Consider the following 7799-nt stretch of genomic DNA (forward strand, 5'->3'; position numbering starts at 1 on the left):
TCGCAAATTTGTCGCAAACCTTGAATATCTAATTTGTAAAAACCATCAAAATAATGTTAAAAATTAGTAAATTCACCTTATGAACACATTCAAATGTATTTCAGAATAATTCTATTAAGTTTTGTAATATTTATAAAAACTTATTATCCTAACTTTGCAATGGATTTGCTATGGCTTTCGCAAATCACTCGCAACTCCATAGCAAATTTGCTATGGAGTTTGTTCTCGCAAAATCGTCGCAATGTTGTGATGGATTTGCGAGGAAAGGGACCTTCCCAGCGAATTTGTCGTAAATGCGTCGCAAATGAGCAGCGGATTTGCGACGACTGAATTCCTCGCAAATTTGCGAGGGATGTGTTATGGTTTTTTATTTCCTAGTAAATTCCTCGCAAATCTATCGCAAATTTGCGAGAGCTGTACTCCGTCGCAATGTGTCCTCGCAAAAGGCTTATTTTTTTGTAAATCAATAAACCATATTGTATGATATTAGATTAAGAAAAATTATATAAGTTTATAAAATATTTGTATCTAAGTTATACCATTATATATATCTATATATATATATATATCTTATTCTCTATAGTTCAAAATGATTATGTATTAAAAACTTTTGACAAATTTCATGTCATTTTGGAATCTAACTGTAATATTTGATAAGAACATATTGTACTTAAAAAAAAAAAAGGAAGTCAAGAGTCAAGTTTTTGTATACGGAATATATTTAAGTGATACTTATATTGAAATCTACAGTCAGCATTTAGTTCCCAGAATAAAATATTTATACACTACGAATTAATACTATTTCCTAATAATGAAAGTCTTATAATTTTTAGCATTAATTAAAAATAAAATCCAGAATGAAAACATTATTTTGGTGTTTTTGACTATGACCAAAAAGTTTATATTATTCTCCTATATACAGTAATAAATTTTACATCTTATCTCTTTCTTTTGACTGGCACCAATGTTAAAAACATTCTCTCTTTATCCCAATTCTATTTAAACAAACTCTAGCATCATATTTTTCACATATCCAACAAAACACAAAATCTCAAAAAGAGAGAGAGATCAAACTAACAGAGTGACCATGGCAAGAAAAAAAATAAAACTTGCGTGGATAGAGAATGACAACTCAAGAGTCATACGTTCGAAAAAAAGGAGGGAAGGGTTACTGAAAAAGATAGACGAAGTAACCATATTGTGTGATGTTAAGGCGTGTGTCATCATGTTCAGCCCGGAGGAGGATTATCCAATGGTGTGGCCATCTCTTAAGCAGGCTCGTGACCTCCTAGACGATTTCTTTGCCTTACCAGAGATCGAGAAGAAGAGAAAAGAGACGAGCCTCGAGTCATACCTGAAAGAGAAGACAAAGAAGGTCCAAGAGCAATTGATGAAAACTCATAAGAAGAACCAGAATTATGCCATTGATCAGCTGATGTTGCAACTACATCGTGGTCGTAGTATTGCAGATCTTAACTTAAATGAGATCTATGCATTAATATATTTCTCAAAGGATAATGTCATACTTCATAGGAAGAGGCTACATTTCGTGCAACATTCTCCTCTTCGAGATCCACCGGTTCCTTTATTTCATAGGAAATTTGAGGAGTTTGAGACCACTACAAATGATGTTTTTGCAAGAGGTCATCAAGAAGATGAGAGAGCGTGGAATACTAATGAAGCAATGAAAGAGATTAACATTAATGCTGCAATACCGGGGAATCAAAGTTGTTACCTGATAGATCAGTGGTTTCCATTGCAAGGAAATAATATCAATGGAAAAACCAATTTGGAGATGGAGCCGATTGTAGCTCCTGTGATATCTTTCCATGGTTTGGTTGGGTCGGTTTCTCAACCACTGCAACATCATAACACCAACAACAATCCAAGTATGGCTATGAGTCAACCAAACCAATGCCCGTATGATTTCATGAATCCTGAGTTTGGGGGTCAAAGAGAAAGGAAGCATTGTTAACAATGGAGACTCACAATTTCAAAGAAGGAGCAACACTATAGAAATCAGTAATGATATTCGTAGAGAGTCACCGGCTAAGGAAGCAACCGATGGGGAAGATAATGATGATGTGATGCCGATTGATATGAATAAGGTTTGGGAAGAGATTAACAATAATCATTTCTAGACTTATATAGGTGCTACTATATATGTTTGGTATGAAAATTTTCAAGTTATGTTTGTTTATCTTTTTTAGGAATATGGAGATTATGAAATAATTTTAATGTTATTCTAAAATTATGTCTTTGTTTGCTTTTGTTTGGAATAATGGAAATTTATATGATTTTTTCTTGTCATTTTAGTTTATATGATGTTCCTTTTTATTATTCTTTTTTTTGTCAAACAGGAATATTCATTCAATTAAAACTTTAAAAGAGTGAAGTTCATACGACATGATACATGAAGATAAAATAATACAATAGAAATAAAGATAACATTAAATTTACATTTTAATGAATAAATTAGATTAAGAACGTTTGATCACTTCATGATTATTGTTAGACAACATAATTTTAACTTTTAAGTATAAATTGTTTTTTAATTTTTTTATTTATAAAATATATAATGATATATATATATATATATATTGTTAATTAATTTAATCAGTTAACTCAGTGACCAGATAGGTAGTCCGGTTCATAATCCGGTTAGGAATTAAAAACATTGGTTTTTGAGGAGGGAATCATGGCGCCAAATGTTTAAATAGGCGAGATGATGACACGTGAACTCGCCTCAATCTGACGGTCAGTCTTGAAAGAATCTCAAGGTCAAAATCGTCTAAACATTTCTGCGTCGTCCTCGTCATCTTCAGGACTCGCCACTCTCTCTCTCTCTCTTTCTCCAGAAGTTTCGATTTTTTGTTTTCTCTCAGTATCCTCCGATAGTACCTCAACTATTTTCCGGCGACCTACTTCCGATTCTTGCTCTCGCACTTCAACCCGAAGCTTTTGGTAAGCAAAATTTGTCACTCTTGTTGATATTATCCGCTGAACACAGATTTCTAGGTTTTTTGTTCTTGTTTCGATTCATGGCTTTGTATCCATAGGGATCTTTGTTGCGTTTCATTTGTATGGAGATATCTAACTCGTGAAGAATAAAACGTATCTTTAAGGTTGTTGTGTTGAGTTTGAAAGTTTCAATTTGAATAAGTCGTAGTCCTGATTTGTAGGACACGAGCTCTAGTCTTTTTAGTTGCGTTTATTTCGGTTTCTCAGTTGTAAGGTTCTTATAAGAACCAAGCTTTGTTTCAGTTTAATTACAGAGAGAGTTTTTCCCAGTTTTTGCAACGCTATTCGATCCATTTCTTACAAGTGGTATCAGAGCTTTGCTTGTCACAAACCTGAGGAAAACAACATAGAGAGAATGAGTGAAAAAGACATGTTGATTGTGCCTAAGTTCGATGGAGACTATGAGCACTGGGCGATGCTCATGGAGAATCTGCTCAGATCCAAAGAGTGGTGGGATCTCATTGAGACTGGAATTCCACGGCAGGAGAGGAATGTGATTCTCACCGGACCACAAAGAACAGAGTTGGCGGAGAAGACTGTCACAGATCATAAGGTGAAAAACTACCTGTTTGCATCCATCGACAAAACGATCCTCAAGACGATTCTAAAGAAGGAGACATCCAAGGATCTATGGGAGTCGATGAAGAGGAAGTTTCAAGGCAATGACAGGGTTCAAAGCGCACAATTGCAGAGGTTGCGCAGAGAGTTTGAGATCCTCGAGATGAAGAATGGTGAGACCATCAATGGCTATTTCTCAAGAGTGATGGAGGTTGCCAACAACATGAGGAATTTGGGAGAAGACATGCCAGATCCGAAGGTGGTGGAGAAGATCCTACGCACTCTGGTGGAGAAGTTCACGTACGCCGTGTGTGCAATAGAAAAGTCTAATGACATCAAGATGATGACGGTGGATGGACTGCAAAGTTCTTTGATGGTGCATGAGCAAAACTTAAGCAGGCTTAGAGGAGAAGAGCATGCGCTTAAGGTGGAAGCTCAATGGAGGCCAAGCTATGGCAGAGGCAGAAGCGGACCATCAAACCGAGGTCGAGGTCATGGTTTGTACCAAGGCAGAGGGCGTGGAGGCGCTTCAAGGGAGATGGTAGAGTGTTACAAATGTCACAAGAAGGGACACTATAAGTCAGAATGTCCAGAGTGGGACAAAGAAGCTAACTATGCAGAGTTGGAAGAAGACATGGTGCTAATGTCTTATGTCGACATGGAGGATCAGGAGCAGATATGGTTCCTGGATTCTGGGTGCAGTAACCATATGTGTGGAACCAAGGAGTGGTTCAGTGAGTTCGATGGTGCCTTTAGACAGAACGTCAAACTTGGAGATGATAGAAGGATGATAGTAGAAGGAAAGGGAAGCCTGCGATTGGAGATAAATGGCACAGTCAGAGTAATTACCTCAGTCTACTATGTGCCTGGTCTAAAAAACAACCTCCTTAGCTTGGGACAGCTGCAGCAGAAAGGGCTTAGAGTGATCTTTGAAGACAACGTATGTGAGATCTGGCACAAGGAGCAGAGAACTATGGTGATGTACTCGACTATGACCAAAAACAGGATGTTTGTTGTTCATGCTACAGTAAGAATGGGTAGAGAGGTGGAAGAACACAAGTGTTTTCAGGTGATGGAGAAAACAGAGCAACTGTGGCACAAAAGATTTGGTCATCTTAACTACAGAGGTCTAAAAACTCTAGCAGAGAAGGAGATGGTGAATGGACTATCAGTCGCTAGCCTTGAAGAAGCTGAATCCACCTGTGATGTCTGTCTAAAGGGGAAGCAGAATCGCGACAACATCCCAAAGAAGAGTGATTGGAGAGCAACAAGAGCACTGCAGCTTGTTCACAGCGACATATGTGGTCCTATCTCACCAGTGTCAGAGAGTGGAAAGAGGTATATTATCAATTTTATTGATGATTATAGCAGAAAATGTTGGACATTTCTCTTGACAGAAAAATCAGAAGCTCTGCAGTCCTTCAAGGAATTTAAAGCTAGTGCAGAAAGGGAGTTGGGACAGCCTTTGGTGTGTTTGAGAACAGACAGAGGTGGAGAATTCAACTCAAAGATGTTTGAGGATTACTGTAGGGAGAGTGGGATCAAACGCCAACTTACTGCTGCTTACACACCACAGCAAAATGGGGTAGCAGAGAGGAAAAACAGGAGTATCATGAATATGACAAGGTGTATGCTGCTGGAGAAGTCGGTGCCAAGGAGATTTTGGGCAGAAGCGGTTCAATATGCGGTTTACATCTTGAATCGATGTCCATCAGCAGCATTAGGTGACATCACACCTGAGGAGATGTGGAGTCAGCACAAACCATCAGTGGGGCATCTAAAGATTTTTGGGTGTGTTGCTTATGCTTTGGTGCCGTACGAACGAAGAATCAAACTCGATGAGAAGAGTGTCAAATGTGTGATGTTTGGNATGTTAAAAACATTCTCTCTTTATCCCAATTCTATTTAAACAAACTCTAGCATCATATTTTTCACATATCCAACAAAACACAAAATCTCAAAAAGAGAGAGAGATCAAACTAACAGAGTGACCATGGCAAGAAAAAAAATAAAACTTGCGTGGATAGAGAATGACAACTCAAGAGTCATACGTTCGAAAAAAAGGAGGGAAGGGTTACTGAAAAAGATAGACGAAGTAACCATATTGTGTGATGTTAAGGCGTGTGTCATCATGTTCAGCCCGGAGGAGGATTATCCAATGGTGTGGCCATCTCTTAAGCAGGCTCGTGACCTCCTAGACGATTTCTTTGCCTTACCAGAGATCGAGAAGAAGAGAAAAGAGACGAGCCTCGAGTCATACCTGAAAGAGAAGACAAAGAAGGTCCACGAGCAATTGATGAAAACTCATAAGAAGAACCAGAATTATGCCATTGATCAGCTGATGTTGCAACTACATCGTGGTCGTAGTATTGCAGATCTTAACTTAAATGAGATCTATGCATTAATATATTTCTCAAAGGATAATGTCATACTTCATAGGAAGAGGCTACATTTCGTGCAACATTCTCCTCTTCGAGATCCACCGGTTCCTTTATTTCATAGGAAATTTGAGGAGTTTGAGACCACTACAAATGATGTTTTTGCAAGAGGTCATCAAGAAGATGAGAGAGCGTGGAATACTAATGAAGCAATGAAAGAGATTAACATTAATGCTGCAATACCGGGGAATCAAAGTTGTTACCTGATAGATCAGTGGTTTCCATTGCAAGGAAATAATATCAATGGAAAAACCAATTTGGAGATGGAGCCGATTGTAGCTCCTGTGATATCTTTCCATGGTTTGGTTGGGTCGGTTTCTCAACCACTGCAACATCATAACACCAACAACAATCCAAGTATGGCTATGAGTCAACCAAACCAATGCCCGTATGATTTCATGAATCCTGAGTTTGGGGGTCAAAGAGAAAGGAAGCATTGTTAACAATGGAGACTCACAATTTCAAAGAAGGAGCAACACTATAGAAATCAGTAATGATATTCGTAGAGAGTCACCGGCTAAGGAAGCAACCGATGGGGAAGATAATGATGATGTGATGCCGATTGATATGAATAAGGTTTGGGAAGAGATTAACAATAATCATTTCTAGACTTATATAGGTGCTACTATATATGTTTGGTATGAAAATTTTCAAGTTATGTTTGTTTATCTTTTTTAGGAATATGGAGATTATGAAATAATTTTAATGTTATTCTAAAATTATGTCTTTGTTTGCTTTTGTTTGGAATAATGGAAATTTATATGATTTTTTCTTGTCATTTTAGTTTATATGATGTTCCTTTTTATTATTCTTTTTTTTGTCAAACAGGAATATTCATTCAATTAAAACTTTAAAAGAGTGAAGTTCATACGACATGATACATGAAGATAAAATAATACAATAGAAATAAAGATAACATTAAATTTACATTTTAATGAATAAATTAGATTAAGAACGTTTGATCACTTCATGATTATTGTTAGACAACATAATTTTAACTTTTAAGTATAAATTGTTTTTTAATTTTTTTATTTATAAAATATATAATGATATATATATATATATATATTGTTAATTAATTTAATCAGTTAACTCAGTGACCAGATAGGTAGTCCGGTTCATAATCCGGTTAGGAATTAAAAACATTGGTTTTTGAGGAGGGAATCATGGCGCCAAATGTTTAAATAGGCGAGATGATGACACGTGAACTCGCCTCAATCTGACGGTCAGTCTTGAAAGAATCTCAAGGTCAAAATCGTCTAAACATTTCTGCGTCGTCCTCGTCATCTTCAGGACTCGCCACTCTCTCTCTCTCTCTTTCTCCAGAAGTTTCGATTTTTTGTTTTCTCTCAGTATCCTCCGATAGTACCTCAACTATTTTCCGGCGACCTACTTCCGATTCTTGCTCTCGCACTTCAACCCGAAGCTTTTGGTAAGCAAAATTTGTCACTCTTGTTGATATTATCCGCTGAACACAGATTTCTAGGTTTTTTGTTCTTGTTTCGATTCATGGCTTTGTATCCATAGGGATCTTTGTTGCGTTTCATTTGTATGGAGATATCTAACTCGTGAAGAATAAAACGTATCTTTAAGGTTGTTGTGTTGAGTTTGAAAGTTTCAATTTGAATAAGTCGTAGTCCTGATTTGTAGGACACGAGCTCTAGTCTTTTTAGTTGCGTTTATTTCGGTTTCTCAGTTGTAAGGTTCTTATAAGAACCAAGCTTTGTTTCAGTTTAATTACAGAGAGAGTTTTTCCCAGTTTTTGCAACGCTATTCGATCCA

The 7799-nt window shown here is 37.0% G+C and overlaps 1 pseudogene; it reads left to right on the plus strand.

Annotated features, from left to right (window-relative positions):
• LOC104707542 overlaps positions 1 to 1975 on the plus strand; it is a 3335-nt pseudogene extending 1360 nt beyond the window's left edge.

Source organism: Camelina sativa, chromosome 1, assembly GCF_000633955.1.
Source record: "Camelina sativa cultivar DH55 chromosome 1, Cs, whole genome shotgun sequence".
NCBI lineage: Eukaryota > Viridiplantae > Streptophyta > Magnoliopsida > Brassicales > Brassicaceae > Camelina > Camelina sativa.